Consider the following 26,801-nt stretch of genomic DNA (forward strand, 5'->3'; position numbering starts at 1 on the left):
TTTTCTCCAGGACTTAAATCTTTCTGTTTATTTTTAAGACAGTTTTATCCACACAACATACAATCCATGATAAGTACACAATCAATGGCTCCCAGTATAATTACATAATTAGGCACTACCCACCACAATCTAGATGAGGGTATTCCCATTTCTTCAACAAAGAAAGAGGAAGATGGAGGGAAAAAAACAAAACATAAAATAAAAAGGAAAAACAATAATACCAACACACCACGAATCCCACACTCCTCTCTTATATCCCCCTCTTATTGATTTAGCTTTGGCATATTGCCTTTATTACATTTACTGGAAGCATATTGCAAGGTTACTGCTAATTATAGACTATAGCTTGCACTGATTGTATTTTTCCATATATCATCCTACTTTCAACACCTTTCAATGTCGCTATTCACTTGTTCTCCCTCATGTAAAAACTTTCTTATATGTGTATATTTAATCATCATTATCGACCACTCTAGGTTTCACTAAGTTATACAATCCCAGGCTTTGTCTTCTATTTTTCCTTTTGGTGTTATACATGTCCCTTGCCTTCCTCTTTCAACCACACGCACACTAATCTTTGTTCAATGTACTTACACCATTGTGCTGCCATCACATGGTATTGTGTTCGCCATTTCTGGATCTATACTACCAACCCCATTGAACATTCTGTACTTTAGCCTCAAATGCCCGATCTCTACCCTCTTTCTATGTCCTGAAACAATTTTAGCTCTCAAAGCTTGTATACCTGTTATAAATTCCACTTGGTCACGGTGTATAATTCTTTTAGTGTACTTTGAATCTGATTGCGAGAATTCTGTTGAAGATTTTTGTATGTCTATTCATTAAAGAGATAGGTCTGTAATTTTCTTTTCTGGTAGTATCTTTGCTTGGATTTTATATTAAGGCGATGTTGGATCCATAGAATGAGTTAAGTAGCTTCCTTTTTACTTTTTTTTAAAAATTTGAGCAGGATTGCTTCTAATTATTCCTTTATGCTTGGTAGACTTTACATATGAAGCCATCTGGTCCTAGACTTAGGAAAGTGTTTTGTATAATTTCTTTTATGGAAATGTTTTGATGACTAATTTAATCTCTTCATTTGTGATTGGTTTGTTGAGATTGTCTTTTTCTTCACAAGTCAATGTTTGTTGTTTATGACTTTCTAGGAAGTGGTCCATTTCATCTACGTTGTCTAGTTTATTCGCATATAGTTACTCATAGTATCCTCTCATTACCTCCTTTATTTCTGTGGGGTCAGGGGCTCTGTCCCCGCTTTTATTTCTCATTTTATTTATTTGCATCTTCTTCTTTTTTTGTCAGCCTCAGTAAACGTCCATCGATTTCATTGATTTTCTCAAAGAACCAACTGGTTTTGTTGATGATTATTTTCATGCTCTCAATTTCATTTATTTCTGCTCTAATCTTTGTTCTTTCTTTTTGTTTGCTTTGGGGTTAGTTTACTGTTCTTTCTCTAGTTCTTCCAGGTGAAAAGTTAATTCCTGGATTTTTTTTCTTTTTTAATATAGGCATTTAGAGCAGTAAATATCCCTCTCAGAAGCCTTTGCTACATCCTGTAAGTTTTGATGTGTTTTCATTTTCATTTGCCTCAAGATATTTACTGATTTCTCTTGCAATTTCTTCCTTGACCCAATGATTGTTTAAGAGTGTGTTGTTTAGCCTCCATATATATGTGAATTTTCTGGCTTTGCACTTGTTGTTGATTTTCAACTTCATTCCATTATGATCTGAGAAAGACTTTTGTAGAATTTCAGTCTTTTTAAATTTACTGAGACTTGCTTTGTGACCCAACATGTAGTCCATCCTAGAGAATGACCCATGAACACTTGAAAGAATGTGTATCCTGCTGTTGTGCAGTGTAGTTTTCTATAAATGCCTGTTAAGTCTGGTTCATTTATCATAATACTCAACATGTTTTCTTTCTGATTCTCTGTCTAGAAATTCCATCCATTGATAAGAGTGGTGCCTTGAAATCTCCAACAATTATTGTAGAAGTGTCTGCTTCTCCATTCAGTGCTGTCAGTGTCTACCTCATACATTTTGGGGCACCCTGGCTCGGTGTATAAATATTTATGATTGCTATGTCTTCTTGATAAATTGTTACTTTTATGAATACATAGTGACCTTCTTTGTCTCTTTTAACTGTTTTACATTTGAAGTCTAATTTGTCTGATATTAGCATAGCTACCCCCACTCTTTTCTGGTTGTGTTTGCATGAAATATTTTTTCCCATCCTTTCACTTTCAATCTATTTTTTAATTATTTTGATTGATAAAATTTAACACACAAACATTCTTAACATACAAATATTCCATACATGGTGTACAATCAGTGGCTCCCAATATCATCACATAGTTGTGTATTCATCACCATAATCATTTTTTAAAACATTTGCATCACTATAGAAAAGGAAATAAAAAAAGGAAAAAGAAAAAAACTCATACATGCCATACACCTTACACTTCCCTCTCATTGACCACTAGTATTTCCATCTATCCAATTGATTTTAACCTTTGTCCCACCTATTATTTATTTTCATTCATATTTCTTACTCATTTGTCCATATCCTAGATAAAAAGAGCATCAGATACAAGGTTTGTACAATCACAGTGTCACACTCTAAAAGCTATATCATTATACAATCATCTTCAAGAAACATGGCTACTGGAACACAGTTCTGCAGTTTCAGGCACTTCCTTCTAGCCACTCCAATATACCATAGAGTAAAAAGGAATATCAATATAATGCATAAGAATAACCTCCAGAAAAACAGCTCTGTTTGAAATCTCTCAACCTTTATTTTTTTCTCATTTCTCTCTTCCCCCTTTTTGGTCAAGGTTTCCTCCAAACCTTGATGCTGGGTCAATCTATTTTTGTCCTTGGGTCTAAAGTAAGTCTCTTCTTGACAGCATATACATGGGTCCTGTTTTTTTAATCCATTTTGCTAGTCTATGTTTTTTTATTGGGAAGTTTAATCCATTAACATTTAATGCTATTACTGTAAAGGGTACTTTCTTCTGAGAATTTATCATCATAGGACTTCAAATAAAATCAATGAATATCAAATATTCAAACAAAAATTATTTAAAGATAAACTGTTTATTGGTTTTTGAAAATTTAAATTTCCTTAAATTAATAAAAGTAACCACAATTCTAGAGTTCAATATACATCTAGTTGCCAATGCAAAAGTTCAGTAACACATTTCACCCATATTTCTTTTAGACTTAATATAAACAAAATTTAAGATGAGTAGGAATTGTGACTCTGTGTTGCAGAATTATTTGGAGACTAATTTAAATAAAAATAATCTATTCAATTCCTCCTATTTTTGACCAAATTAAGTTCTTAAGAATCAATTACCAAACAAAATTCCAATTGTAAGATTAGTGGGTTAAGTACTGTTGTCCCAATAGCTGTCTTAATTTCACTTAAAAAGTAGAGATATTTTATTATTAGAATCTAACTGGTTTGTATTTAACAAGATGTTATCTTCAATTCAGATACATTTTGAGTCAAATCACCCTCACCATCTGAGCCCTGAATCGTGGCCTCTCATATCAATGAGAGAAGTGTAACTGCAAAGCAAATTTCACACAAAGGTTGACACTTTATTTTGTTGGCTTAAACAAGTTGAGGGGCATTCCCAATAAGACTTTAAGAGATTATCTTTGCTCTCAGTCACCTGACAACATTCTCACTTCATAGCCAGGTTCACTTTTAACTTTCTCCACTGTTTTTTGGGTTTTTTTTTTTTTTTGCATGGGCAAGGCACAGGGAAACGAACCCGGGTCTCTGAGCCACTGTTGCCCATCCTAGATCTTTAATTTTTAAAATGAGAATTGGCTAATAGACCAAAAGGGATGAAGCTAACTAGGAGGATTATTTTTGTTGCATTATTTATTTATTTATTTAGGTGAAGATAGCTTTTTATAGCAATAGTTTCATAATTACAACAATTTTCACACTGTTTATTGTTGTTGCTTTCTCTTTCAGCAGAGAAAGCAGAAATTATTCCTTTAATGTTTAGTAAAGGGGAATAACATATGGGGAATTATATTTAATATCATATCAAAGACCACCTAAACAAAAACCAACTTTTCTTAAAACTGCCAGAAATGTCATTAATCTCTGCATGTATGAGCACCTTTTATCAATTAAATAAGGTTAAATAAGGAGTCATCATTAAGTTCGGTGGAGCAATTCGTAGATACAGTGATGAACTTAATGATATTGCAATGGTACCCTGCTTTCCCACTCTGTTTTGCAGTTCCCTTTCCTTCCAAAAAATGGAAAGAGGGGAATAAAGATCCTAAACCTTTCTCTATCCTCACTAGCGGAATATTTATTCCTATCAGAATTCCCTACAATTCTCCAAGACACTCTGGTCTGACCACAAAGAAGAAGCATGATCAGACCAAGAGAACCTGCATTAATTCCTGCTGAGTGAAGATTACCTGAGGCCTCCCCACCTGTGGGAAATACTTCCAAACATGCGAACGAATGAACAAGTCTCTGAAAACGGTGGCAGTACTTAATATCCAAATACGGACAATGCTGGTAGTCCCAAACATGACTTGTAAACACCTTTTAGCATTTTCATTCTCAGTGACTAGACCCTGAAAGCCTCTGCCATGAAATGAAATGACATGACATAAAATATGAAACAAAACAAATAAAATAAAAATAAGCAGTCAGCATCTAAAAGACTCTTCGAATGTTGGGACTGTATTGGATTTCAGAGCTTTTCCTAAATACTTCATTATTCTAGAATAAAAAAAGAAATGGCACACAGAAGTAGTGACTTGGCCAAGCCACAACGTTGGGCTTTGGCAAAAGTCAAGGATGGCAAAAGCTCAAAGGAAATATGATATGGTAGAAAGACCATGGAATATGTGGTCAGACAAAGTTTGATTCCAATCCCGGTTCTGCCACTCCCAAATTTATGTTAGGAAAGTCTTTTAACATACCTGAGTCTCTTTTCCACCTTCTCATTTTTTCAGAGTGAAGCACAGTACCTGTTTATGGATTACACAAATAATGTATAAAGTGCCTAGTTCACTGTACCTATATTGTGAATATAAACTTTTGTTTTCTTCTTTTAATCAAACATTCTTTGAACTACACACACAGATATGATCTCTTTATCAGTATTAAAACAAAACAACACAAAACAATCTGGCCTAGAAACTCCTTACTTTCAAAGCAACAAGCATCAGTGACTCATTAGTAAGAACTCAAAAAGCAGAAGACAGATGGGGTGGGGGTTTCCTATCAAAGAAAAGCATACAGCACAAGTGAATAAAAATACACGCATACATGTTTTATATACCCGTATTAAAATATTTCCCTACAGGTGCAGCTGAATAAGAGTTCAGTCCTAATCAATTCTATTCGCTTCTGACTCGTAAGTGGTGCTGAGCGCCCTCCGGGCTCTACAGAAATGAGCCCATCTCTACCCACCCAGTGTCCTGAAGCCTGAGAACCTGGCTCTGCTTCAGAAGCTGAGTCATGGCCTTTACTTTAAAGGCCATTTACGCCAACGTATTTCTCCACCGAATCTCAGAAAAAACATTAACAAAGTCAGGGTGTCCCATGTGAGCAGAATCTTGCTTCCTGGGTGCAGGTATAATGTCACCATGCATTTAAGGTCTCCCTCAAAGAAACAGAAAGGTATTTTTGAGAAGTTGTATCATAAAAGAAAATTAGTAGGAAATTCAAACGAAAAGAAAAATGCCAGCATTTCAACATCCCCTGCAGTTGTATTTGGCTGCCGTGTCTAACTGCAGAAGGAAGTGATGATTCATTTCAGATCACCATGGTCTGCAGAGTCCTAAATTTCAGCTGGCTTTTCTCAATCACAAATTCTAAAGGAACCTGAGAGATGCAGATTAAAAATGTGAGGCCTTGGAATTGTCTTCATTCCTCTTAGTTCAATCAGACTTCATGGCCCTTTATTATCTAATGGCTTGAAAACTGAAATGACAGTTCTCTTAAATGAAAATAATTGATTTGCAAATTCATATAGGAGTAATAGGCACGTTAACAATAAAAACTTGAACTTGACTTTGTCCATGAAATAAAAGGTTGAATTGTCCTACCTATAATTATGCCTACGAGTTACTTCCAGGGACCTCTATGGTTGCTCAGATGTGGCCTCACTCTCTCTAAGCCAACATGGCAAGTGAAATCATTGCCCTTCCTGCTACATGCGACATGACCCCCAGGGATGAGCCTGGCCCTGGCACTGTGGGATCAGCAATGCCTTCCTGACCAAAAGGGGGGAAATACATGGAACAAATAAGACATCAGTGGCTGAGAGAGTTCAGACAAGCCAAGAGGCTATTGAGGTTATTCCTATGCAAGCTTCAGTGAGTGTTGCTATTGCCACAATGTGCCAAGCCCCAGCCAACTACATTCCTGTAAACCCTGAAGAACACCAGGGTTTCCACAGACGTTTCACTCATTGAGTTTATTTTTCAGGAACCTAAAGTCTCCGGATGGTTCCTAGGACAGGTCAGCCCTGAAACCCAGGGGTGCCAGTCTCTCCACGAGAATCACCCAGGTCCATGCCCCTTCCCGCAGTGCCTACACCTGGCTTCAACCCGAAGAAGTTACAATGGCCATTGCCCTTGCTCCCAATCCCTAGAGATGGGGGGACAGGACTGAAGAAGAAGGAGGCGCTGTAGCAGAGAAGGTAGGATTTAACAAGTGAGTATGACCACTGAATCATTACGGTATTTCTTTTTTTAGTCTCCATTGTCTTGGAGCAGCTAGAAGGAAATACCTGAAATTGTGGAACTGTAATCCATACCATACTTTGAAATTAGTTTTATAACTACTTGTTAAATTGTACTTTGAAATACATCTTTTTTGTATATATATTTCACAATAAAAATGATTCAAAAAGCTCACTGTAGTAAATGTACTATTTCACTACTTTAATAACAAAAATGTACTATTTCACTATTTTAATAACTATCAAAAAAAAAAAACTGTTAAAAATGGGATGTGTAGGAACCATGAGGGTGGCTCAGTGGAAGAATTCTCATCTGCCATGCGGGAGACCCAGGTTTGAGTCCCAACCCATGCACTTCCCAAACAAGCAAACAAAGAAACCAACAAAAACAAACAACATAGTATTCAACAAATGGTGCTGCAATAACGGGATACTCACATGGAAAAAGAGTGAAATGTGACCCCACCATACATCATGCAAAAAAAAGAAGAAAGAAAGAAAGAAAAATGGGTTGTGTAGCGTAGATTGCTGGAAAGGAATAGTGAGAATATCTTGTTGTGTGTGTGGTTATATCAGACACCTTTTGTCCACCGTTTAGCTGCTGCTGTGAGGCATCCAGCTTGGAGAGGACTTCAGCCATGACCTGACAGCCTGCTTTGGCCTGTGTGATGCACCACCTGGCGTGGCCTGGAGAGCCCAGGAGAGACCAGTTTGCACTCACATGTGTCATCTATAAGTGCTGGAGACAACACCTGATCAATAAGCTACGGCAACTAGAAAGGCTGTTCCCTCCCACACCTAAATGGACAGTTCAGGCAGACATTTCATAAGGCTTCTCAGAAGACCCTGCTACAGATGGAGCATCATTTGACCATCTCAGTGACCGAAACAACCTTGTATTAGCTTTTCCTTCTTCCCTGCTTCAGAGTCTGTGTTGGTTATTTATTGCCATGTAACAGAGCACCCCAAAACTTGGTGGCTTAAAATAAACATGTATTACTTCACAATCTCTGCTGCCAACAATTTGAAAGTGCTCAGCTTGGTGGTTTTGGCTCAGAGTTCCTTGTGACGCAGTCCCCACATCATCCGTGGTGCCGTCATCTGAAGGCGTGGGGTCGGAGAACCCCCTCCAGAGCTCACTCGTGGGGCGGGAGGCAGGAACCCGCAGCCCCTTGCCACATGCACCTCCTGACAGTGGCTGGCTCTCCCGGATGATTGAACAGGGAAGATGATGCAGCCCCTCCTATGGCCCAGGGGCCCCAGTTTGGACATGCTCTTGATCGTGGCCCACGTTCTGGTGGGTGTGGAACCAGGGTGGATGAGACCTCTTCAAGACGCTCCCTCAGTTAAGGTGTGGCCCAGCCAAGTCAGATGGGTCTTTAACCCAGATTCCTGGAGTCCTTCATAAGCAGAGTGAAAGTTAGTCTGACAGAGGAGCCGAAGGGAGTGCCCAGAAGTTGGAAGTCACTGAACTCAGAAGGGTGGGAAGACGTTGTCGTGTGCATCACATGTGAGGAAAGCCAAGGACCAACGTCACCAGCCAGCCGTGGGTCCACAACCCCTGCTGCTGAGCCGGCCACTTGTATGGGATGGGAAACGGGGCACCATCACCACTGCTGTGGGTGCTGTGGCGACTGGACCAAGTGTGGGAGCGATGACCCAGGCTGGGACGTGGGTCGAGGGTGACCCCCGTGGGGGATGACCCAGGCCGGATTGACCAGGAGACAGGGCCCCTCAGGCCCCCTGGACCTGCGCCCACATTCCCTGTCTGCCTCCCTCCTGGCCCCAGGGAACACTTCTGGAAGATCCCTGCTGGTCCACAGGCCTTTCCTCAGGCTCCGCTCCGGGCGGCACTGCGCGGAGATGGTGGGTGATTATCTCTTGTCCCTCGTTTTCAGTGGTGTGGAAACAGCTCCAAACCCGGGGAGGGAAACGGGGCGGTGGAAGCCCCTCAGCCTCCCTCACCCGTGGGAGCCCCCCACCCACAGGAACCTCCCACGGGAGCCCCCCACGGGAGCCCCCCACGGGAGCCCCCCGCCCACAAGAGCCCCCCACGGGAGCCCCCCACGGGAGCCCCCCACGGGAGCCCCCCGCCCACAAGAGCCCCCCACGGGAGCCCCCCACAGGAGCCCCCCACGGGAGCCCCCCGCCCACAAGAGCCCCCCACGGGAGCCCCCCACAGGAGCCCCCCACGGGAGCCCCCCGCCCACAGGAACCCCCCACGGGAGCCCCCCACAGGAACCCCCCACAGGAGCCCCCCACGGGAGCCCCCCACGGGAGCCCCCACGGGAGCCCCCCACGGGAGCCCCCCACGGGAGCCCCCCCCCGCCCACAGGAGCCCCCACGGGAGCTGCGGGTATCGGCTGATGCCGGTTTATTTAGGGAAAAAGGCTTCTCCGCGAGTCCAGGCACCGCCCACGGGGCTAAAATGGGAGATCTGAAGTTGTCCCTATGCCATAGGAACAAAAACGGTGTTTTTAAAAGAGAAGAACTTCTATGCGGGACTCGCCGGGCTCGGGCTGCCCACCTCGTGGGACCACAGCGCACGGCCGGGGCGGCCAGCGGCCCTCCTGACACCTCGTTGGTTTCGTCACCGAAAGCAAAAACGTGAATTTTAGAAAGCGAACCCCGCGCTCCGATTTAGGCACACGGCTCCCTAAGCAGGCCCATTTCTTACCATCTCAGTGGTGAGTGAGATGTCCGTGCCAACTTTTCCTTTTGTCCTTCAGGCCCGGGTGCGCGTCCCCCCACCCCCGACCCCCGGACACGCCAGCGCCAGCCGGCCCGGAGGGCGCAGGGCCAGCGCCCACTGCCCACTCCAGTGGCAGCCCCGCCGCTGCCTGGGGTGCAGGGTCCTCCAGTGGCAGCCCCGCCGCTGCGTGGGGTGCAGGGTCCTCCTCATGCCCAGCCTGCTTGCTTTTGGTTTCGTCTTCTTTGTTTTTTGAAAAAGACACAAACCTACAAATAGAAACAAATCTCATTCATGGGAATAAATTTAAAACTATATTATAAATACAGAAAACATGGTTAAAGGCTTTTTGTAAGCAACCTAGCTTCCTGTACAAATTCTGCCCGTCAAAAGAAATCACGGTTTCAGCATAGACTCCTCATTGGCCACCTGAGACAGCCCGCTCTACTCAGGGCTAATGCAGATTTCTTGGATTTTAGTTTTTACCTTCTTCAAATATATATGAAAATGTGGTGTGTGGTTTGAAGAATGCATAGAAGGCAGCAGAGAGCATGAATAAGGTTAAGTATGGCTAAAAATACACGTGGGAGCCACAGAAAGATCAGTAGCTATAAATCTGAATTCTATGCAAACCACTTCCTTCTCCTTTACCCTTTACCCCTCCTTATCAAGTTGGACTGAGAGATGAATTTTAATAAAATATGCAAATGTATATAACAAGTTTTCTTCAGTTTTGGCTCAGAGCCTCAAAGAAAAGAATTCTTCCTCTTTTTTAAAAAACTGTCCTCTTCCATTTGTCTGGGAAGGGCACTCGTTTTTTTGTGTCAAACCACCCATACTCTACTCTTGACCCAATTAATTATTTTCATAATCACCATGAAATAAAACCATTAAAGTCTTCTCTTAATCATCTTAATGTTTTGGTCCGTAAAGTAAAAGCAGAAAAAAATGTTTAAGTAAGTCCCCTATGTGTCCATGATTTAGAGTTGCTTTTTTAGAAAAGTGTATCAAAGACCCTCACATCCTCAAAGGTGTGGTACCCCTTGACTGTCCACTGACCTTAACTGAAAACTCTTCTTTAGGCAAAGAGAGCAATTAAAGTCCTTACACCGACACCTGGTTTTACTTGGGGTGGGGGGCGACACTATCCTGGAAATGACATCAGCATATATGCAAACATAAACAACCATTTTTCTTAGGCACTATATTCCCAGTGTTTCCTCTTGTGGGAGATTCAGTTTAGGGATTAAACGTTTGGAGTCTCCAGGACTGCAAGCAGCTGTATCTAAGAGACACTGAGAGGGCTCTGCTTGGAGAGAAGGTGGTGAGGTCATAGACTCCTCAGGGGAAGGGAAGAGAAAGGGATAGCCAAAGGCTGGCAATGGAGAAGAGAAACTTGAGAGAAGTTCAGTGAAATTTTGGAGTAAAATGCCATGTGTTGTGTGATCTGACTTTTCCCATGGCGCCCTCTACAAAATCAGTAGTAAATTTTTGTTGCTTATTTATGCTTTTAAGGAAGAATCCGTTTTGGGGAAAATGAAGACATTCTGTCTTCATAGCTGGCAGGAGCTGAAAGCAGCTGTCCACACGAAGATAGGTTACACAGTGGTGAGAAAGATTCCAGTGACACGATTTTCAAGCTGAGACTCACTTCCTTACGTAAAGCCTCACATCTGTCCCACCTCTCAGGGGCAGGCGGAAGCTTAGGTTTCCTAAGAACTCATCTTCGCAGTGTTTTGAAGAGAACAGTCAGAGCGTATCCAAACTGCATTGTCAGGGAGCAAGATCTGGACTTAAAGATGGAAATAGATATGCACGGTACCTGAAGCCGGGGGAAAGACAGGCTTGTTTAAGAGGCACCGGACAGAGCCAGAGGCTATTTGGAGAGAGAGTGAATGCTGGTGGCGCTGAGCCCCAAGGCCCAGCCGCACTAAACCCTGGGCTTGTAAATTACATCATCCAATAAATTTCATTTAGGGTGGTTTGGATTTGGATTTCTGTTACTGGCAAGGAAAAAGTCACGTTTCTTAGACTTTGGAAAACAATCTGGTTTTAGCAGAAGGCAAGTCACGACAAGGACAGTCACAGGAACTGGAGGGCGGGAACAGGTACAGCTGAAAGACGAAGGCGTGGCAGCTAAGGCAGTTTGCCGTCCGGTGCGTCTGCCCAGTGTCCAAGCTGTGTTTCAGGAGGAGGCGTTCACACCGGGCCAGGCGAACAGCTTCTCTAGGAGGGACACGCGCCATCAGCGTCATCTGGCCGCAGTGCTGGGCAGCGCTGGCTATGAACTCAGTTCTGTGTGAGAAGTCTCCCAGGGCTTGCTATAAATGAGGTGAGGAGAAAGGAGGTGAGAACCCCAGGCAAGGATGCAAAATAGTCCAGTAAGGTCATGGCTGGCCTGAACCCTGGGGCCCTGCTCCTGAGCTGGCTCTGACCCACCTCCCTGGCAGGGCCTAAGCCACGTTTCCCTCCCGGCTCTGCGAACTCTCTGCTCATGGCCTTGACGGAAGCTGTCGTCCCTCCCCTCCACCCTGCTGCCCAAATCCCTCTCCCCGACCTGAAGGCAGCTCCCACTGGGCTGAACAAACCTCTCTCGAGCTTTCCGCTTTGGGTTGTTTTGTTTCTGTAGTTCTGGACACCTGTTCTCTGCCCCTTTTCACACACGCCCCAGACAGGCAGGCCAACACAATGACCCTTCAGCCTGGTTCAGCGGGCACCAGCGCTGCCGCCGGTTTCAGGCTTTTGACCCCATTTACTACTGAAAGGATTGCACGTGGAGGTTTGTGTGCTGTGGCAGATTGTACCCAAAGTATTCTTAATCTGCATTCTTGTAAGTGTGGCCCTTCATTGAAGGTGTTCTTTTGAGTTCAGGTGTGGCCCAACTGAAGTAGGCTGGGCTTAGGAAATTAATTAATTTCTTAATTAATTAAGAAGAAAGTTGTTTTTTCTCTTTGCTATCTGGCAAATCAAGACCTGAGTCAGAGGAGGTGAACTGAACAGCAGAATACCGAGTTAGTATTAAAACTCATTTTGACTCAATCTCTTCTTCTATTTTCTTCAAAACCCCCTACAATCTGGCTTTCACCTCAACGCACCAACCAAAAAGCTCTTGTCAGAGTAATCAGATGAATTCTACTTTTAAAACCCAAAGGTATGGAAGCAACCCAAGGGTCCATCAACAAATGAATGGATAAACGAAATGTGATATATATGCACAATGGACTATTTTTCAACTGAATAAACAAATGAAGTTCTAACACACACTGCAGCTGAGCCTGGAGGACACCATGCCAAGTGCAATAGGCCAGACATAACAGAAAAAAATATTGTATTATTTCACATATCAAATAGTTATGAATATGAAAATTCATAGAGTCAGAAAGTAGATTACAGGTTATAAAATGTTGCGAGTTGAAGAATGGGGAGTTAATGCCTAATGGACACAGTCTCCATTTTGGGTGATGAGAAAGTTCTGGTAATGGTGGCCGGGATGGCATTACCATGTGGTGAGGATAATCACTACCCTTGAATCGTTTACTTGAACATCATTACAATGGAAAACTTGTGTTATCTGTGTTGCCTATATGCCACAATAATAAAACTATGATGAGATTTAAAATTGTAGTCATCTTATTTGACTTAGAGTCATTTTTCAGAGTAGAGCCTCTCTCCTCCTGAGTATGTTTTCTTCACTTGGCTTCCAGGGCACCATGTTCTTTGGTATTTCCCTGCCTAGTCAGCTGCTTTTTCCAAGGCTATTTTTCTGACTCCTCCTATTCCCCATATTTTTAACACTCGATCTCTTCTCTTCCACACTCACTCTGTTGGTGGGCTCATCTGGTCCCTTGGTTTGAGCACTATCTATATATAAATCCAGTGATCTGGGCTGGACTTCTGTCCTTAACTCCTAGCTAATATATCTAACTACCTACTAGGGGGATTCTACTTGAATGTTTATTGTGCATTTCTGATATAACATATTGCAAACTGAATTCCAGATCTTTCTCTTTAAACTTCTGACCACTTCCTTGCACAGGCTTCCTCATGTCAGTAAATGGAAATGCAAGCTGTCCAGTTTCTCACACCAAAACCTTGATGTGGTTCTTGAAACTTCTTTCTCTCCTTCCTCGTCATGCATTCCATCTGCAAATCCTCCTAGTTGTACTAATTAGCTCTGGAGAGTCTCCTCCACCTGTAGGAAAGTGGGCTCTGAGATCAGAATCTCAAGTCTGAAATAGTGCCCTACCATCCCAATCTGCACTTGGTCCCCTAGGGCCTTTCTCGGTCGGCAACTAGAAATAGGCCAGAGTAGGGTTGTCATTCCTTAGAGGCCTCCCAATCCTTGGATGAGCTGCCCCTTGTTGTCCTTCTAATCTCACATCCTGCTCTCCTCTCCTCCAGCACATTCCTTCTCCAAGACCTTTGCACTTGCTGCTCCCTCTGCCTGGAAGACTTTCCCCCAGATACGCGTGGCTCACCCCTCACCTCTTCCGGGTCTTTGTCCAAATATCGCCCGCACTGACTACCAAATCCCACCCTTTCTCGGGCCATGTGTCTGCCGGTCGTTTCTCATCATCTAATCTGTTCTCTGTTTCACTCACTTACTACTCTGTCTCTCTCCAGTGAATCCTCTGCTTCACAAGGGCATGAAATTCTGTTTAGCTTACCACTGGCCCCTACCTAAATCAGTGCCTGGTACACAGTAGGTGCTCAATAAAGAATCACTGAATGAATGAATGAATGAATGAATGAATGAATAGCAGCAAAAAATAAATAGCTATTTCTACAGTGTAACACCCCCGCCACTACCATTCACCACTATCATTCACTACCAGGGAGGGGAAATTAGTTAACGATGTTACACAGTGTAGGCAGTTTTAAAGACAGTTTTTTCCCCACTCATTTATATGCATCATGATTTTATTTCACATGTTTCAAAACATGTAAGTGTTAAAAATACATAAAGTTGAGACAAAAAGCAAGTGATGCAAGCTAAGACAATTAAATGCAAATAAAAAAGTAAAAAAATATGTGATTACAAAGAAGTTTGTGGAAAAACACATTTGGGAGACCTGAAAGTAAAAAGAAAACATGAATTTTTTTTAAGTTAGGTATACGTAGGTATAGCTCTAAAAATTGAAGTCAGATGGCAAATTTTCATTACTATTATTGACCTGCTATGAAATTATAGTACATTGAATTAATTAGCCAACTTTAGACTGTCCTTAAACTTAATCCACATTTCTGGGGGTTTGAACCTGTTGTAAATAGGACCTCTTGAAAATGCAGTTTTTAAGGCACAGCACAACTAAACAACTGAAGGAGGATGGGCCTCAGTCCATACTGCTGGCGACCCTGTAAAGAGAAGAAAGGAGAGGAGAGGACACCACCACATGCTAGGAGACAAAGAGGAAGTCAAGGAGCCACAAAGAGTGCCGCAGCAGTATTAGGGCACTTTGGGCTCTAGGAGAAAACAAGACTTTCCAATATTTTTAATTCTGGACTTCTAGTCTCAAAATATGAGCCAATAAATTCCTGTGGCTTTAGCCAAGCCATTATATATTATTTGTCACAGCAGCCTAGTAAATTAGGACGGTCTCTGGTACCAGAAAGTGGGATGCTATTACAAATACCTAAAAAAATTGGAACAGAATTGTAATTGGGTAATGATAGAGGCTGGAAGAATTTTGAGGCATTTAGTAGATAAAGTCTAGATTGTTTTTGAGGCAACTGCAGGTGGAGAGAAGTATAGTAAAGGCATTTCTGGTGAGGGATCAGGAACAGTGAGAATTGTAGAAAAAGTTTCTTTTGTGTATTGGAATACATAGTTCTTCCTAAGCAGTTTCGGTAGGAATACGGAAGTTGAAGTCACTTCCTTAGAAGGAGATGATGGTGCGTGAGTCAAAACTGATAGAGTGTTCTTATTAAAAGGAGCAGAGAATTTGGCGAAATGGTGCTCTGATGTCTAATGGAAGGCAGAACTTGCCTGGACGCCCTTGGATGCTTAGGTGGGTCATTTCCAGGCTAAGTATAGATGGGTGAGCTGCATCTTCCTTGACACTTAGAGTAAAATGAGGGGGAAAGGGGTAGACTGAGGACTGAATTCTTAAGCAACAAAAACCCCAGCATTTGATGATTGTAGAAATTCTCAGAGCCGATTCAGGCAGCGTGTGTTGAGACTGGGGACAGAGCAGCTTTGTCTGGGTGTTCCTTGGGCTTCAGGAAGTGGGTCCCACGGGAATGAGACTCCACCTGAGGGTCGAGTGGAAGTCCTTTGCCAACAATGTCACAGCCGAACAGCCCTTTGCTACAGAGCGCATGGCAGCTGTGGACCGGCATCCCCTCCGAGGAGGTCAGTACCAGAAATGCGTGTTCTCAGGAAGGACCTCTGGAAATCGTTTTGACTAGTGGCACAGACCCCCTTGAACTACATAGAAAATCAACAGAGTTTTTGAAAATTCGGTATGTACAGAATTCTGGACTGAAGGGTCTGTACTGGTCTGGACTGAAGGGTCAGAGGCAGAATGAAATGAAAGAAAAATGACTTTCAAGGACAGACTCATGGATGCAGAAATCTGGATCAAAGAGTTCTGCTTGGGCCGAGAGAGTAGGGCTTCCACCGAAGCTGTGAGCAGGGGAGGGTCCCTGCCTGCCTGAGGAAGAGGCAAGCCTCCTGCCCGGTCCCCTGGAAGGGTTCAGCCACCGCCCCAATGCTTAGAGAGAGTGGGCCCATGCCCAGGCTTCAGGCAGAATCTGGCTGCCACCCCTGAGCTTGGGAAAGGTGAGGCTGGCCCTCGGTGTGTGAAGAGAGCCCAGCTGCCCAGGTGCTTGGAAAGAAGGAGCTGCTGCTCCAGCAGACCAGAGAACCGGGCGTGGTACTGCACCTACATCCAGGACGTGGAATCTGATGGAGTCTTCCTTGCTGAGTTCTGGACTTGCTCAAGACCAGTGACCCCAGTTTTCCTTCCAATTTTTTTCTTTTGGAATTGAAACAGCTATCCTATGCCTGTCGCATCCTTGTATTTCGGAAGCAGACAATTTGTTTTCTAAGTTTACATATCCACAGGATGGCCCATACCACAGCCAATTTGGATTTAGAGTTGTGGTTTAAATGGCTTAAGGTCTTGGGGATTTGGTGATGGAGTGAATGCATTTTGCATGTGTGAAGAACATGTGTTTTTTGGGGGTCCAGAGGGCAGACTGTGGTAGATTGAATTATGTAACCCAATTTAGATGTGCTTTTTCTTAATCTTAACCCTCACTCCTGTGGCTGTGAACCCATTATAAATAGGGTCTCTTCAATTTGTGATTTTTAGCTAAGGCTGGCCTAATTGCATGAGGGGTCTTACTATTTATCGCTGCAGCCTTATAAAGAGAGGAAATTGGATTTACAGCAGTGAGCAAAGGTCACAGGGACAAGCTGGAGGTCCACGGAAGCCAAGAGCCGGAAGAAGAGGACATCACCGCATGAAAGTAGATGGAGACACAAACCAAGAAGCCCCAAGCACTGCTGGCAGCCAGCACCAGAAAACTGCAGGCTCCAGGAGAAAGCAAGCTTTGCCGGTATCTTCATTTTGGAATCTTTCTGGCTTCAAAACTAAGAGCCAATAAATTCCTGCTGTTTAAGTCAAACCATTGTGTGCTATTTGTCATAGCAGCCTGTAAGACAGAAATCTCAACATTATAGATAATATAGTAATTTGGAGCCAATAAAGTCTTTACTTTAGCTGAGAAGTGCTTTATCTCATCCAAATAAGGCCAACTGGAAAACTTTTGAGACAATTACCATATTTAGCATCTAATCAACTTTAACATTGTGTGATATTCCAAGACACTCACTACCATGTTACTAAAATGTTAATGACATATAAACAAAGACATGGAGCACAGGGAAAGTTCAGTACTAAATGGGGAAATTTCATTAAAGTATCATTTTAATTCAACGAAGGCATTGCTATATTAAAATTACTCTAGAAAACTTATGACATGCACAATTTACCTATAAATGAATCAAATCTTTAAATTTGAGATCCTAAAATATGATTTTTGTAAAATTTATCCTAGAGAATTTTTTCCTGCAACCAAGAGTACTGAAGGCCATCCTAAAAGTAGTAGTTCTTAAAATTTGAGATTGACCCTGGGAATTCCAGAAGTTGAGGAAGTTGGATGAAATGGTGACTAGAAATGTAAAGGGGAAGAAGCCAGGAAAACCAGAGGGCATCTCCTCAGACACTCTGCTTCTTTACTGCCACCAGATATGCTGCATGCTGATCCTGTCTGCCAAACGTGGAGCGTCCCAAGAACTTAAAACAGCATTATCAGAAGCTGAAACATAAAATATTAAACCAATACGGAATTTTTAATTATATGCAATTTATTGGTACCAAATAATTGAAGAAATGTGACTATATGTTAGGACATGAAAAATAAGTTTTATGCTGCATTCTCTTTTAGAATATTGTAACCGAGGAATCAGAATTTAAGGGATGATTTTGATATAAACATTCCTTTTTTTGCTTTCTGGCACATTGGAGTAGACAGAGGGAGATCCCTGAAATGTCTGAACTGTGTTCCAGCTGCCACCATCTCTGATAACAACTGTCCAGCCCTTATCTTCTCCCCTGTGGTGTGGAAACCTTGTGCTAACCTCCCTCTACCCAGTTACCCAGCGTTTCAACGTTAGAGTCTCGTGATCACTAAGGACAGTCCCTAGAGCTCATGCAGGAAGGTCTTGGTTTGCCCGAGCTGACCCACCCCACGGCCGGTTATCCTGATGACCGAGACCGGACCTAACCGAAGTGGGCCCGCTGGGCTGGCGCACGAGCTCAGACTTTCACCTCCTAGTGACCGAGACCCCTGCAGCTGTTTCCTTTTGCACGCCCTGTGACCCAGCGTGCGTCCGTGAGCGTGCGCTCGGAAGTCACATCGCTTCTAATTACACCCTCTAGGCCCCTGTGCTCGCCATCCCAGACCCTGCCCAACTTGCGTCCTGTAAAATACCCGAATCACTGCAGTTCTGCGAGACAGACTCTGGGCCGTTAGAATGTCTGCTCTCCTGTTATGCACCTGGTATGAACTCTCTCTCTGAAACCCCGGTGTCTCAGGGCTCGCCTATTGCGCGTGTTGGCACTAGAATCCATTGCCTTCGTCTGGTAGCAATGTCATTTACTGAAATTATTTCTTTTCTGTTGTATTTAAATTTCCTCTAACCTCTCAATTTAATTAATAGTCTTTTTTTCTCATTTTTCTTTGAATCTTTCTCCCATCTCCTGGAAATTATAGAAATTGGTATTTTATTCAGTCTACTACAGTATGTTAAAATATTTCAGCATATAACTTGTAAAAGAAAGGGGAGAATCAGAGGGAGAAAGGTTCTATGTTTGTTTCTCTAAGGCAGTGGCCAGGGCAGGCTCTGAGCTTAGCACAAATGGAACTCCGTTTCTGTTCCCTCCATGCTCTCCTAGGCAAGAACCAAATCCCGAACGAGCATATGGAGCCTTCGGAGACAGTGTAGACAGATAGAGTCACATCTAACCCATCAAGCTCACTTCTCATGTCAGATTTTTATATAATTACTTACACTTTAATTGCCCAACAGAAAAAGCAGTCATAATACTGTTTCCCACAAAATCATTATCTGTTATTAATTCCTTCAGGCATCAGAATGGAAGCGCACAGCTTTGGGCAATTCCCCGACGTCCTTGGTACATGGACTAGTCTAAAGTGTAGCTGACATAGATTGTACATGTTCCTTCTATGACCTAAATGTCTTCTGTTACTTTGAAACTTTACAAACTCTTCTGAGTGTTTTGCAAGCAGTGGTCAATTTTGAGAGATTTAAAGAAAAACATAGCCATCAAAATTCTCCATGCCTCTGCAAAAATTTTGACTCAGGAAGTTAAATGAAATACTTCAACCAGAAAGTGCTACTATAATATGGAGGAAACAAAGTAAAAGCCGTCTTTATGTGATGAGAAAATTTAGTCGCAAAGAAATCTTAGAAATGCCTACTAATTTAATCTTGAACTACGAGTCACCATGGCCAATGACTAGTGAAGTATCCCTCCTCAGCTTTCAGGAATCATCAAGGTAGTTTTTATAAAGTAGTTTTTGTCCTTCCGGAGTAACAGCTAGAAAAGATAAACTCCTACACACATGCGGGCGAGGGAAGGAGGTCACCTTCCTGGTGGGACCGGCTGGCTGTCAGCCACCCTCATGCTCCAGCGCGGGACTCCTCCTCCTCTAGCTTCAGCATTTGCCGCCCACTTCTCAGTTGCTGGGTGATCTCTTTCTCCCCTTTCCTTCTCTTCCCTTCCCTTTCTTTTCCTTGACTTCCCCTCCTTTCCTTTCCTTCCCTCCTTCTTTCTTTCCTTTCTCTTTCTTCTTTGCGCTTTTTTCTTCCTTTCTAAAATTCAACACATCATTTCAAAAAAACAGATTATGGTTCCTATTAAAGCAGCACTTCAGTTTGTATGAAATTGCATCAGTCAGTGGAATGAATTATTAAGATCTTATTCACACAGATTTTATCATTCAATTCATGTGGTTCTGTAAAAATCTTATCGAGTCATCTCATTTTAAAATAAAGTTGCTCTGTCATTCAATATATTAAACTCAGTATTTCATCTGAAATTCTCCAAGGTCCTGGATTATCTCCAAGGAAATAATTTCCATCTTTGTGTCATTCAATTTAAGATTGTAGTTGAAAATTACCTTGGTAGATAATCCACTCCCTCAAAAGACCACCTACCAAATAAGGATTGCTATTCTGAATTTTTTTTTTAACTGAATGAATTAACTTTCAAATCTTTATAAAAATCTTAATTAGCTTTTATCTTATCAAACTTTTGATGTTTGTATAAATGTTTATACAGGTATCTGTGTCTTTATATACTCTGTGCATATGTGTATAAACAACACACACTCGCATATGCATACTTGGGTGAAATGCTCTCTAATAGAGAAAAACGAATGAAATGAAAAATAGAGCAGAAGCCACAGCACATCACAATTCCATGGCTCTTCTCTGTTTTTTTTGTAGTCTGACCGCACTGAGGTGAAATTCTGCCAGGAGGAGACTAGTCTTGGCACCGGTTTCCTCACGAGCCTGGAAAAGGGATGCGGGCCCGCCTTCCTCTCTTTTTAAGAGACCTTTAGCTCCTCATTAACCTGCGTAATTAAACTGCCTGGCATGCGTCTCGTGCAGTCTCAGCAGACCTCCCCGCCACCTGAAGAGGTGCTTTTCATCCACGGGGTTGGGAGGGCCTGTCTGGCCTAATTTCCCGAAATAAACTCCTCTCCAGGCATCACCCCGCGGGCTTTTGCGGGCTCCGGGGTTCATGCCAGCTGCCTCCCGCACGCAGACCTCGGCTCTCAGGCCGGTGTGGCGGCGACGCTGCGGGTGGAGGCGACTCTGGGGACGGTGATCCGCCGAGGTCCCCGCCGTCCAGCAGGCCGTGCCCCCAGCCCCTCGGGGAGGCTGTGCGCGTCCAGTTCCTGCCGCGCCACCAAGACAGGGACGGAATTGGGAGCAAAAATTTACCGAACAGTTGCTGTAACAGAAGCCGTATAACCTCGAAGCCACCTTATAGTCGCTGCTGGGAAACCTCTCCAGCTCCGGGAAAGGCAAACCCCTCTCGGAGAAGCTGAACCTCAGAGTTCCGGCTGGACTGAGAACAGCGTTCTGCGCCCAGTCCAAAGCCCGGTTCTCTCTCGCCGAGCAGGTTGGCGATGGCCCGCCGTGGTCCGGTGACTTCATAAACGCTCTCTCCAGCCTCACGCGCGAGGGAGTGGTAGGAGATGATAACAACGATCGCTTTGAAGACAAAGAAAATGAGGCCCGAAGAACAGAGGTCGCCCTGCTCGAAGACACGGGACCTGGAAACTGCAGGTGTCGGGCTCGCTCACACGTGGACTCTAGATGCTGTTAAAACTCTTCAGCAGTGCTCAGAGCACTTCCCTCAAGCACAGGATTTAATGAAATTCTGGCGGATTGGCAGTGTGAAGGAGGTGGAGGGGTCCTAGGTGGGGAGCACCCTGTGCTCTGCAAAGGCTGGGGGCAGTTGACTCTGAAATGGCCTCTCAGGAAACTTGGAGCACCTGCTGTTTTGCCCCTTGAATTTTTAACAGTTAAAGCTCATGTGCTCTGAGCCCAGAGGAAGAAAATTTCCCTCAGCTAGACAACTGCGCTTGCAGCCTCATCTTGCGGCAGGAATTCCAGCCACTCCTGCCACTGCACCTCCAGTTGACGCGCGGCTGGGAGGAGAGAGAACTAATGATGCTGCTGCTCCTTTCCAGCTCCAGGAAAGTTCACAGTTCCTCTGAGGACCTGGACTCTGAAGGTGGCTGTACGTTTGCAGAGATGTGGAAATTGATGCGTAGGGAGCAAAGAACCAAAGTCAGAACCCGGGGGATCCGAGACCAGCAGGAGAACGACGTGTGAGCGGCATCAGAAGATGTTTATGGAAAGGCCAGAGGCTAAGACCTGCTGGCGGGCAGTCAGGAGCCAGACAGAAGGTCAAGGCAAGTCACTTACTGGTGAGACAAGAAGGGGTGCAAGTTCCACTCCTCAAAGAATATGGGGAGTGATCTGTTGCTGTGTATCGTTAAACTCATTGAAGACAGTACCATTCTTGGCCTTGGTATGTAGATTTTACAACTACTCTGAACACACAGCCATTTTAGTGGCCTACTACTTCACTTTTCCTGTTCCTTCCAAGTATTTGGCACATCATTGTCTTCAAGTCACTGTGTCTTCACCTTCAAGATTCTGCAAGCTTCACCCAGCAAATATAGTGACCAGGATGCCTGCATATTTATGAAATGTGTGCTCTGAGCTGAGAAAATGGAATGCTTTTATGTGATTTTTGTTAGGACATCCCTGTATCCCAACAGGATGATGTGGCCTTCAGGGTCATCAGCACCAGAACTAAGCCATTATGCTTCTTGGTGTAAATGTGGTTACTGAGGATGTACACGTTTTCCTGAGCAGCACGTTCCAGCTCTCCTCTATAAGTGCAAGGAAACTGGACTTCTTAACCCTAAGTTCTCACACCGATAGCCAGCATCTTTCAGCTACGCCATCCAGCAGAACTTCCACAATTACACATGCATATTCAGGCCAGGCAAGCAGCGCTCTCGTTAAAGGAACAGTGATAATACGGTAATTATATCATTTGCTCTACCCTAATGACCGCACATTGTGACTAATCTCAAGTCACCTTCCATTGATCAAAATTACTAACAAATGGCCAACGGACAAAGTCATGCTCACTGAAGGAACTTCTACAGGTCAGAGACTGACAGTGATTCTCAATCTGCTCTTTTTTAAATTTTATTTGATTGATTGATTGATTGATTGATTGATTTTTGGCATGGGCAGGCTCCAGGAATCGAACAGCACAGCAGGTGAGAATTCTGTCACTGAGCCAATGGTGCACCTCTCCTATTTTAATTTTATTTTTTACAATATAAATACTGTACACAATTATTTCATTGACCCTTCCAAATAGTTTCCAATCTACTGTGCTGTAACTGCCGCATTCTTTATCTGGATCCTCTTCTGACAGCTTAGTTTTGCTGTCTAATTCTAGCCGCCACAGCAAGGGGTCAAGCAGATTTTCAACTCAGGCCAAGAACTTTGATGTCCACCAAAGCTGTCCATGACTGTGAGGGTGTGGGCACAACAAAAGGCCCTGGATTTCGGATATTATAATCGTAGTCCTTGACTCTTTTCTTCCTTCCACTACTCATACCAAAAAACCCTAAGCCCCGTCCTCTCTTCACCCTGGGCTTTTCCTCACAATGACGTGGAAATGCTTTCCACTCATAAAGTTACAGAATCTTTTAGAAAGATTGGAACTGAGTGAGGTGCTTTGGTGTCTTGCCTTAAAGGAGTCTGGGGTATAACTGCTTTTCATACACCTGACCATCGTGGCTCATCGACTGATCCCAAGTCGCGACGGTAAGCTGAAACTCAGCTCCTTGTCTGAATGCTCTGGTCCGTCTACCCCTTGGTTCCCATTTCTGGGCTTCTCCAGTAACTGAATATCCTGATTTACAGTTTTGATTGAGTTTCCTGGATGGAAGGTCAAAGCAGACCTCCTGCCCTCACACCGACAGTGCTGACGCCCACTGCTGACCCTGCAGCTCTCTCGGAGTCCTGCCCGCTGAAGTGTGGCCCACACTGAGCTAGACCACTGGGTGCTTTCTGAGTTCCACTTGATTATTGCTACCTTAAGGGAATTATCTATACTTGTGAAATATTATCTTCTAATTGTAAGCATTCAGTTTGCTCTTATTATCCCCTAAATAACTGTTTTTTTCTACATGCAAATTTTCCATCTGGATACATTCTTCAGGAGTGACTCTGGGAGCATGTCGTCATCCTACAAAGCTGCATGGTATTCTAGACGCTGAGCTTCTTTTTCTCCCACTTGTAACCTTCCATGGGAGGTTTTACTCACATATCAAGGTGGAGACGCTTTTCTTTGGAAAATCTATAGGATAAACACAATTGGAGTGAGAAAATAGCCGTCTTCCCCAGGATCATGGGGCGTAGTTTTCATGGTGAGAAAGGAAGGAGAGGTAAAGCAACTGCTGGATCCTCTGGCCACCTCCGAGAGGGTCCCTCCCAGGAAGGCTGCACAGCGCAGCTTTAAGAGAGATGGGAGCTGGGCAGCCCGGGGGGCAGGGCTTGGCAGGGTCCTCAGCAGTGGTCTGGGGATGAGGCAAGAGTGCTGCCTCCCTGCCGAGAGAACGAAAGAACAAAGGATAGAACCGGCTGTACTATTTTGTTTCTTTTTCTTAGAAGTGGTGCTGTGGGAGGCGAGTTGTATCCCTTCAGTGGCTTTCAAAAGACAAAAATAAATCTTAAATTAAGGTTTAATATCTAATAGCTATTATACCATGTTTTTGAGTCTCTGGATAGTCTAGCTTTTAGTTCTTGCTCTGTAGCCAATCACTGTAAAAATTAATGACTGAATAAAATGACCAATTATTTAGCTCAAAATTCTGTAGATTGGAAATTTGGGCTGAGTTCAGAGGAAATTCTGATCCCACTGGACTCCGTATGCCTGCAGTCAGCAGTTGGTGTCTATTACTGGGGGGAGCATGTAAATGGGGCACGTGTCTCTCCTCTTGAAGGGAGAAAGTGAAAAGTCATTGCTTCTCCCATCAAGGTGTAAAGTCTATTTTTCACTTGATTATGAGTTGACCTTGTAATTTTCTTTGACCAATATAAAATGGAAGAAGTAAAATTGTGTTATTTCTGAACCCAGGTCTCAAGAGGTCTTAGATGCTTCAGCAGTCTTTTTATAGAAAACTACCTGGTACCAATGAAACACTGAGGAAATGTCATGGAAATCTGAACTGAAATTTTAGAGAGAATGCACGGTTCAAAACTGGATATTTCAGATAGAGAACCAAAATGGCACTATAATGTACTGCTTCAATAATCTAAAAAACACTCTCTCTTTTATGAAGTTGAAACTTGTCAACACTCTTTACCCAATACTCATGGAGTACCAATTATATTAAAAAGTAAGAAGTATTAAGATTGGTGTCATTCCTGTTTTGAATATTGGTACCCATTGCTGTGCTATGCTGATAGAACATCTCCCTTAGGAGATGGCTACTGCTGTGCAACTCACAACTAAGCAGGGAATCATAGGCACGAGGTGTTTCCACCATATCCTGGAGAAATTCACAGAGGGCACTACTCTGATATCCTAAGGAAAATACTTGAGTCTTGTTAAATACACCAGTGACACAAGGCACGAAAGAAGCTTATGGTCTGAGAAAATCCAACACCTAAATGAGAGATTCCAGAAGCCAGGCCTGGGGTGGTTCGGAGACCCAGCTTTATTCAAGGCATGCGGGGAAGTCTTGAATAAAGACAAATTGTTCCAAAGAAACAAAACAAATTGTTCCAAAGAAACAAAACAAAGAAAAAAAACAAATTGTTCCAAAGAAAACAGCGGCTAACACTCACATGTCAACCACAACATCTCAGGTGGGAAAAGTGATAGAAAGATGCTTGAAGAGTGAAAACAGGCCAGATAGAAGTGGGATATACTTATGGCCAAGAGTGACTGGCAGTCTTGGCAGTTCCCGTGGATGGGCAGTTCTGACTCTGTGGTGAAGCAGAGGAAGATGAGTCTCAGAGGACTTCAGGGAGCAGGTAATGGAAGGTGATCTGATTCCAGGAAATGAAGTGGACTTTAGAGCTGGAAACAAGGTTGTTTTGCCATCTAAGTGAGAACTGACAAACAAGAGCTTAGTGGGTGGAAATAAGCGGGTTCCCCAACTTCGATCAGGAAACACCCACCCACAGTTTACTCCTCCACTCCGCCTCCTCCGGTGAGTCTCGGCCTCAGTGTGCAGTCTACACTCACTGACATCATGACCATCATCAGCCTGAGGTGGGCATGATGGGAAGGCCGCTTGACCTCTGGCATTTCACGGACCCTGCCATGGAGAGCGGTTATGAGAATATCGCCTGGGGAATGTCTTGCTTCTTGATCTGGATGCAGTTTGCACATGTATAGTCAGGTTTTAAAAGTGTGTCAAGCTGTTTACTTATTTCTATATATCATATAGAAATTAAATTTTTGAAAAGGAAAGACTCTCTCCTAAATGCTTCCAACACTGAGGTATGGATACATTTGCATTTACTCTGTGTCATGAAGGGACGTCTAGTGGCAGCCTGGGATGTGATGTTATTTCCCAGAGAAACAAACAAGACCTTATAGGGTGCGCCTCTCCCCAACTGCTGGGAATGAAAAAGGAATCATGCAGACACCATCCAGCCAGGAGTGGTGAGGGGAAGGGGGAGGGACCAGCTGGACTGTAAACAGAAAGGCCCCTAAGGGGAAAATAATCATTGGGATTGTCATTGCAAAGACTGAAATCTATTTTACTAGGGTTTCACCATAAATAGTCCATCATTATTTTCCGTGAGAAGAGCAGTGACAGAGAGAAAATGGCTACATTTCCTGGCGGGTTCTTGCGAGTTCTGTCCATTCTCCAGTGGGCTAGACTTTGTTTCTTGCGCTGAGATACCACCACATACCTCAGCCGATCTGGGGCTCTGGAAATGTTCAAGTTGTTTCTCTTAAATTAAATGAACCCTCAGGAGTGGAATCGGAGGCAACAATGCAGGAAAACTGTCCTGAGCTCCCCCCTTAGAGTCCAGACCCCATAAGGGACCAGCATGCCTGGGCTGCGTACTTTTTCCCAGAAAGAAGACAGGGCAGAGGAGAACATAATTGTAGAGAGGGAAATTAAGAAGAATGAACATTGTACACTGATACTGGATAATTAACCTGTTCCTTCACAACCTCGCTGGAATTCTAGGG

Source organism: Tamandua tetradactyla, chromosome 22 (assembly GCF_023851605.1).
Source record: "Tamandua tetradactyla isolate mTamTet1 chromosome 22, mTamTet1.pri, whole genome shotgun sequence".
Taxonomy (NCBI): domain Eukaryota; kingdom Metazoa; phylum Chordata; class Mammalia; order Pilosa; family Myrmecophagidae; genus Tamandua; species Tamandua tetradactyla.